The sequence below is a fragment of the Lathyrus oleraceus genome, chromosome 4 (assembly GCF_024323335.1).
Source record: "Lathyrus oleraceus cultivar Zhongwan6 chromosome 4, CAAS_Psat_ZW6_1.0, whole genome shotgun sequence".
Classification (NCBI taxonomy): domain Eukaryota; kingdom Viridiplantae; phylum Streptophyta; class Magnoliopsida; order Fabales; family Fabaceae; genus Lathyrus; species Lathyrus oleraceus.
The window spans coordinates 244,816,785-244,823,691 of NC_066582.1; positions in this window are offsets into that span (position 1 = coordinate 244,816,785).

The following is a 6,907-nucleotide window of genomic DNA, read 5'->3' on the forward strand; positions in this document are numbered from 1 at the left end:
GTTGAAATCTTGACACGCCTGGGGCACGGTTTTATCTAACGGTCTGTTTTGCAGGAACTGTTAGATATTTCTCACTCACTTGCAGGTTGTGATGTGGAAGCTTTTGACGAAAAGAAATCCCCATGAGAGTCCAGTCAGGGACGAATGTGTGAAGAAAAGACGAAGTGACGTTGCAACGTACGACGAGCCTTGGTGGTAATCAAGAAGACTCTTCAAAGTCGAGAGACTTGCAAGTTTGTGGTTCCCCGCAGAGTTCGATCAGGGATGAAGGAGGAATGGAGAGGCGACGAGAGACGTCCGACGACAATTGAAATAATCAAGAAGACTCTTCAAAGTCGGAAAATTGAGAATCTTTGTATATATCCCAGGAGTACGTCTCTCGTCGAGCGCGGAGCGACTTGGAATACAAAATGATGGAGCAGAAAAGGTCCAGATGAGTCTGGGGATTCTCAAAAGTGGAAAGCTGATGCGAAAGTAGGAGGTGGATAGCATGGTTCGACGAGTCGATGGGTGTTGTACCCACTTTTCTTATTTCCCCAGCTAGTCCCCGAGTGGAGCGGGTCTTTTTCAAAGAAATATATCTCCAACAGTGTTCATCCTACCAGTGGATTGAACAAGTTCCCGTAGCGGACGGATTTTTGGCATCCCCAGCTGAGTTGATTCTACCTATGGATTGCATGGGTTGTCCCCAGCGGAGTAGTATGCGTTTCCCTAGCAGGATCAGGATGGTTATCCCCAGCAGGTTGAAGATTGCTCATTTCCCCAGCAGGAGTATCTGTGAGGGTTCCCAAAGCAGAGTTGGGATCTATATCCCCAGCAAGTCAAAGACTGTGGTATTCCCACAGAGTGCAGTGAAGGATCTGTATCCCCAGCAAGGGTTGTCTATTTCCTAGCAGCAGTGCTATCCCCGGCAGGGTGGAAATCGGAGCAGTGGCGAGTTCCTCAGCAGAGAGTCTCGTTTTCCCCAGAAAATTCCCTTGAGGGGGATATTTTTTATGCATTCATCATGTAGAATAAGCATTGCATATTGCATAGAAAAATAAATAATCGCGTAGCATTTCCATAATTATGGAGCATTACGCAGAAGAAATCAAGCATGCATCATTGCAAACGTCAGCTAGTCTCAAGCCGTGGTTACTGTTTGAGAGGTATTTTGCCAGAAAATGAAAGTGTTACTCCGAGTAGTATAGCCTCATGATTGGATCACAGGTATTGTCCCAGTGGTACGACACTGGAGAAGACTCCTTCCGTCGGACGGAGATGGAAAAGGGATGTATTCAACGCAACCCAAACTGTGGTTACCGCTTGAAGATTTGGGGTTCACCAAAGGTGAAGATGTTACTCTGAGGAGATTAGCATCACAACGTCAGATCAGCAATGTTCCCCAGTAGTGCGATATTGGAGGAAATGTTCCCGTCGGACAGAGATGGGGATACAGTCAGAAGACGTTACGCGATCAGCGCGATTCAAGCCGTGATTACCGCTTGAGGTTTGGTTTTGTCTGACAGCGAAGACGATGCTCCGAGGAGTTCAGCATTGTGAGTTTGGAACCACCGTTTCTTCCCAGACATCAGTAAGTGTTTGGTCGATCATTGTTTGATGTCTGTCCGCATCATTGTTTGATGTCTGTCTGCATCATTGTTTGATGTCTGTCCGCATCATTGTTTGATGTCTGTCCGCATCATTGTTTGATGTCATGTCAACATCATTGTTCGGTGCCTGTAAACATCGAGTTTCCTCCCGGTCATTGGTTAATGTCTGGTCGAGCTTTTTTTGGTGTCAGTAAACATCATCGTCCGATGTTCAGTAAACGTCGAGTTTCTTCCCAGTCATCAGTCAGTGTCTGGTTGAAGGTGTACCCTCTGACGTGTTACCCTTAGAGTGGTGATTAGTGAAGTTTCCGACTATCAGGTTGAAGCAATTATGGTATTCAGGCCAGTTTTTCGGAGTTCAGACCGAAGTGGTTTTCGGACCAGGTAGAAAAGGAGAAAATTTTGGGGTTCAAGAAAAGCATAAAAAGAAGAGTTAATAATCCCGAGTGGATGTGTGGTGATCAGGACATGGTTATCCCTGCGTTACCATTTATTTTGGTATCCAGGTCGACGTTTTGTTCGAAGTTTGTTTCTTCGCCGATGCTGACAGGTGTTGTTAATTATTATCCCATCAGAGTGCAAATTGTTCGTCTGTTCTTGGTATTCAATCACTCTTCATCCTGATCATCCGAAAGCCGAGGCTATTTCGTATCGACAGGTTCACAGTGGATTGAATAGGGGCAGCTGTAACACCTCAAAATTTGCCCTCCTCTCTTGGGACCAAGCATTAACATATTTGCATTGCATTTTAGGTCATTAGGCATTTCATATTGCATATCATGTGGTTACATAGTGCAAGCCATCTTCCCAAGTCTTAATCAGGAGATGAGGAAGTTCAAAGGTGCAAGCTAGGGTTTTACTGACCGATCATGGCCATCTGAGGATTGGGCTGAGATTAGGGTTGCATGATTCCCAAGGGTATTGGTCTTCATGTTGATTGAATTGATACATCATCATCATCATGGTGGGATGTCATCATAAGATTGGAGAAGATTCCTTGAGATTAGGGTTTTGACCACTGGTCAACCCTAATCAGTTGTATTGGGCCAATCAGGGCTGGATCAGGAGATGGGGTTTGAGATGGAGATGAGGTTCATTTTGTGATTATATGGTGATTATTGAGGCTAGGGTGTCACCCTTGAGCCATTTCAGTTGAAGATTGGGGTTTAAATTGATCTGTGCATTGCCAAATTCATCTATCAGATGAAAAGTCAACTGTGGTCAACTGTACATGATCTGGTGGATTTGGAGGTGGAAACAAGTTAGACACACTTCATTCATGTTGGAACAAGTGTTGAATGACATCTCAAAGCTTAAAAATGAAGAAAATCAAGTCAGGACAAAAACTGCCAAAAATAGAAAGTGACTTGTAGCTGAAGTTTCCAAAAATGGAAAGTTTTTGACCTCAAAAACAGAAGTCCAAGGAAGCTTCAAATGAAAAATTGTTCAACATGACAGATGTAGATCTTGTTCTCACCTTTCCAAAAAGTCCAAGAACTTGAAAATCCAATGTACGGTTTGCAAGATATGGCTCAGTGAATTTCAGAAAAGATCCGTAATCAGGAGGCCATAACTACCACATACTTTGTCCAAATTGCAAGTTCTTTATATGCACAAACTCCATTTGACATGTACTTTGAGGGTGCATCATTGGATTTTCCCAAAAATGGCCAAGGCAAAAAGTCACTTTTCAACTGGACAGCTGAATTGGACCAGGGGCAAAATCGTCCAAATGTCAAAATAATTGGAATTTTTGAATGGGACTTTTTCCAACACCTCAGGAATGGCATTTAGAATGTGTTTGAATTTTCATTTCATGCATAAGGCTTTTAATTTGGATTTTGTCTTGAAAAATGGAAATGACAAAAATGGACCAAATGCATACACATGGTGAATTTGAGAATGGAGCAACCAATGAGCATGAAACAAGTTTCTACAGTTCACATATGATATTTAGAAGGTGTATGTGCTGTCACTGAGGTGGCATGAGCTGTCTAAAGGAATTGACCATTTTACCCTCCATTTGCAAAATTGCATTTTCACTAATTATGCCAAAATGCTAATTAACATGATTAGTGATGGATTAAGCTACCATATATATTCTAAATCACTCCATAATCATAACAGAAAACTCATTCACCAAAAACTAGATCAAGAAACTCTTCATTCTCTCCAAACCCTCAAGAACACAAAAACCTTCATTTCCAAAATTCTCCATCAATTCTACACCAAATCCCAAGATTCTTTTTGATTTGGATTTGTATCATCATCCTCACCATCTGTTTTGGTAGTTTGGAAGGAGTAGAGCACTGGTTCGTGACTGTTCATCATCACCTCATCTATGGCAAACCGGAATTGTGAGCTCTAGGATCAACATCAATCGAAGCTAGCATCTCCTATCACCTTCCTCATCGTGTTTCTACTTCTGTTTTGAAGAAAAGAGCGCTGAGAGCATCAAAATCGCGGCTGCCATTCCAGGTTTGAGTGAAAATCGATCATCACCATATGCTTCATAATTATATGTGTTTTGAAGAGCGTTTCACGTAGGTTTCAATGCTGTTTGTGGTTTAGAAAATGATTAATCGTAGCGTGAGAAATCTAAGTTTGAAAGTAAGAACACAAACCCTAAGTGAGTCGATTCGAGAGATTTAGGAACTGTTAGTGAAAAATAGTGTGATATTCATGATCCTCTTGAAGAGACGAGTCCAACGGATATGGCCATGTCCATTTTCGTGATTGTTTGATGTTCATCCGTTTTGCAATTTTCTGGGCAAGTTCTTGAGGAAGACGATGAACTTTTGTTGTTTGATCCAAAATTGCATTTGAATTTTCAAATATGCTGTTTCCCTCCCGCGCTCAAAATAATTACAGTATTGCCATTGTGATTTTTAATTAATTCATTTAATTCTTAAAAAATTACCATGACCTTAAAAAATTCATAAAAAATAGTAAAAAATTCCTAAAAATATGGAGATTTTTTCCTTGACTTTGTTGACTTGTGTAGGATTTTTTTGACCTATTGGTCAAAGTTGTGCTTGGCAAATATTTTATTTGGCATAGGCTTTTCTAATGTATGTCACATTTTGATACATTTTGGCAATGTGATCATGAAATACTCATATCATAAAATAAATGGCTGAAAATTTTTGTGGTGGTTCTTGACTCATTGAGGATTATTTATATGTAAATTTCATGAATTTTTGATACCTGGTTAGAGAGCAGCAAATTCTGGAACTTAGGTGTGACAATTTGTGTCACACCTCTTGATGTCAACTTGTTGAATTTAATTGGATAACCTATGCATGTTAGAATTGAATGAAATTTGGCATGGTGAATTGTTGATATGTTAGGATGTTGTATGAATTTTTGTAGAATTTTTCACTGCCTTTTCTAATTGATCATGATTTTTCATTTCTGGTGATTGAAATTGCAAGCTCATGTGACACATGTTGGTAGATTGATTGGGAAATCCTCATATTGTATTGTATGGCCATGAAATTTGATATGCATGAACTAGACACATTGTGTGACCTCCCTGTTTTGGTCTCATCCATTTCTTTTTTGTTTTCAATGAGATATGAATTTTTGAATTGGATGCATGCATTGATGGTGTGAATTGAAGCATGAAATTGTGTCTGTTTTTGTTGATTTCCATTGACATGGTTCTATTTGCCCAATTGAGCTCAAATTTGACATGGTAGCCCTTGATTGACCCCTGTTTAGGTGTAATTAATTTGAGAATTTTTGGATGTGTTTTGGTATGGATTTGAATGCAATACTTCTGTTTGTATGTTTGATGCTTCATTTGAACCAATATGGATTGTTTTGTGCATGAATTGAACATGATGGATGATCTAAACATGAGACCAATGATGTTTGCTCTTGTTTGATGTTAATTTGATGTTGGATGGTGGATACCTTGCTGTTTTAAGTTTTTTCTTGCTTTTGGACCCTAGGCTTGGCCTAGTGGTCTAGTTGCTAATATTTGCTTGATTTTTCAGGATCAAAAAGGCAATGCACATGGAGAATGATTCAAATTAACTTTAATTGATGTTGTTGATGTTTGTACACTAACATAATTGTGTTTTGTAGGTTGTGAAGCATAGGCTTGAGCCTTGGCTTGCTTTGTTTGTGCATAGCTTGTATAGTTTGTCTGATTGAACTTGCTGTTTGGTTTTGTCTGTCTGAGTACTAACTGTGTTTGACTGTTTCCAGGTACTTTAGTTGCTCAGTTCCTTGCGAACTTTTGCTTTGCGTTGCTTAAGCAACTTGCATTGAGGTAGGTCTTCTTGACTTCATGTAGTCTGGAGACCCGGCTGTTACCGGGCCGGGCAAATTGTCTGAAGTCCTCCTTAAGAGGCAATGCTTGTGTATGTTTATTTTTAAGCCAAGCAGGAAAAGCCCTTCAAGTAAGGAAATTGGTGGAAGGTAGGGACAAGCAACCTGTCCCCCACTATTCAATGAGTCTTCTCCTTGCTCCCATTACATGGTTGTAGCATTGAGATCAAAAGCCCAAGATCTGTGCAGTGCACATTGAGTCAGAGTCATCGAGTATAAAAGGGTTCCCCTATTCTGGACCCATGCTCATTTGTCAGCTCTCCCTGGTTAGGGATAAGAGCTGTGAGGTCTGATCCTCACTTCATCCTTTCATCTGCTTCACCTTAGCCTCGTAATGGCAAGGTTAAGAGCAAACACAGCCTGTACAGACGATTGCTTAGGCAGTCAAACCTATTGATTGAGCCCCTTGTTTGGCTATAGTGCGTGCTATGTGGATATCTGATTGACATGCTTGTTTGAGATGCCTGTTCTCATTTAATGTTGATATATGATTGTATGCTTGTGTGCTAGCTTCTTTCCTGGTTAGGTTAGTTTGCTTATGCAAGTAGGATAGAAAACTGAACTTAGGGTAAGCGATGCATGACAACATTAGGCTCGAGTCTCAGCTCCCTAGTCGTGCGTCTTTCCCCGGTTTCTGGTTAGCAATTTAGTCCCTTTCAGGGGAACTACATCGCCCTGATCCTCGTGCCAGACGAGGTATGTAGGCAGGTGGTCGCGCGAGACCACTCCGGGCAACCTTTATTTATTTTGTGTGTTAACTTGTTATCTGATTGTATGTTTGGGTTCGGATGCCGACGTAATTCCATCCAGTGGTTGTCGGGCTCCACGTTTGCCGTTTTGTTTGTGTTTTGGTTCGGATGCCGACGTAATTCCATCCAGTGGTTGTCGGGCTCCATGTTTGCCACCCTTGCTTGTTTGTATGTTGTGTTGTTTGGCGTGCGTAAGCCGAACTACAGTGGCTCTGATTCTTGTTCCAG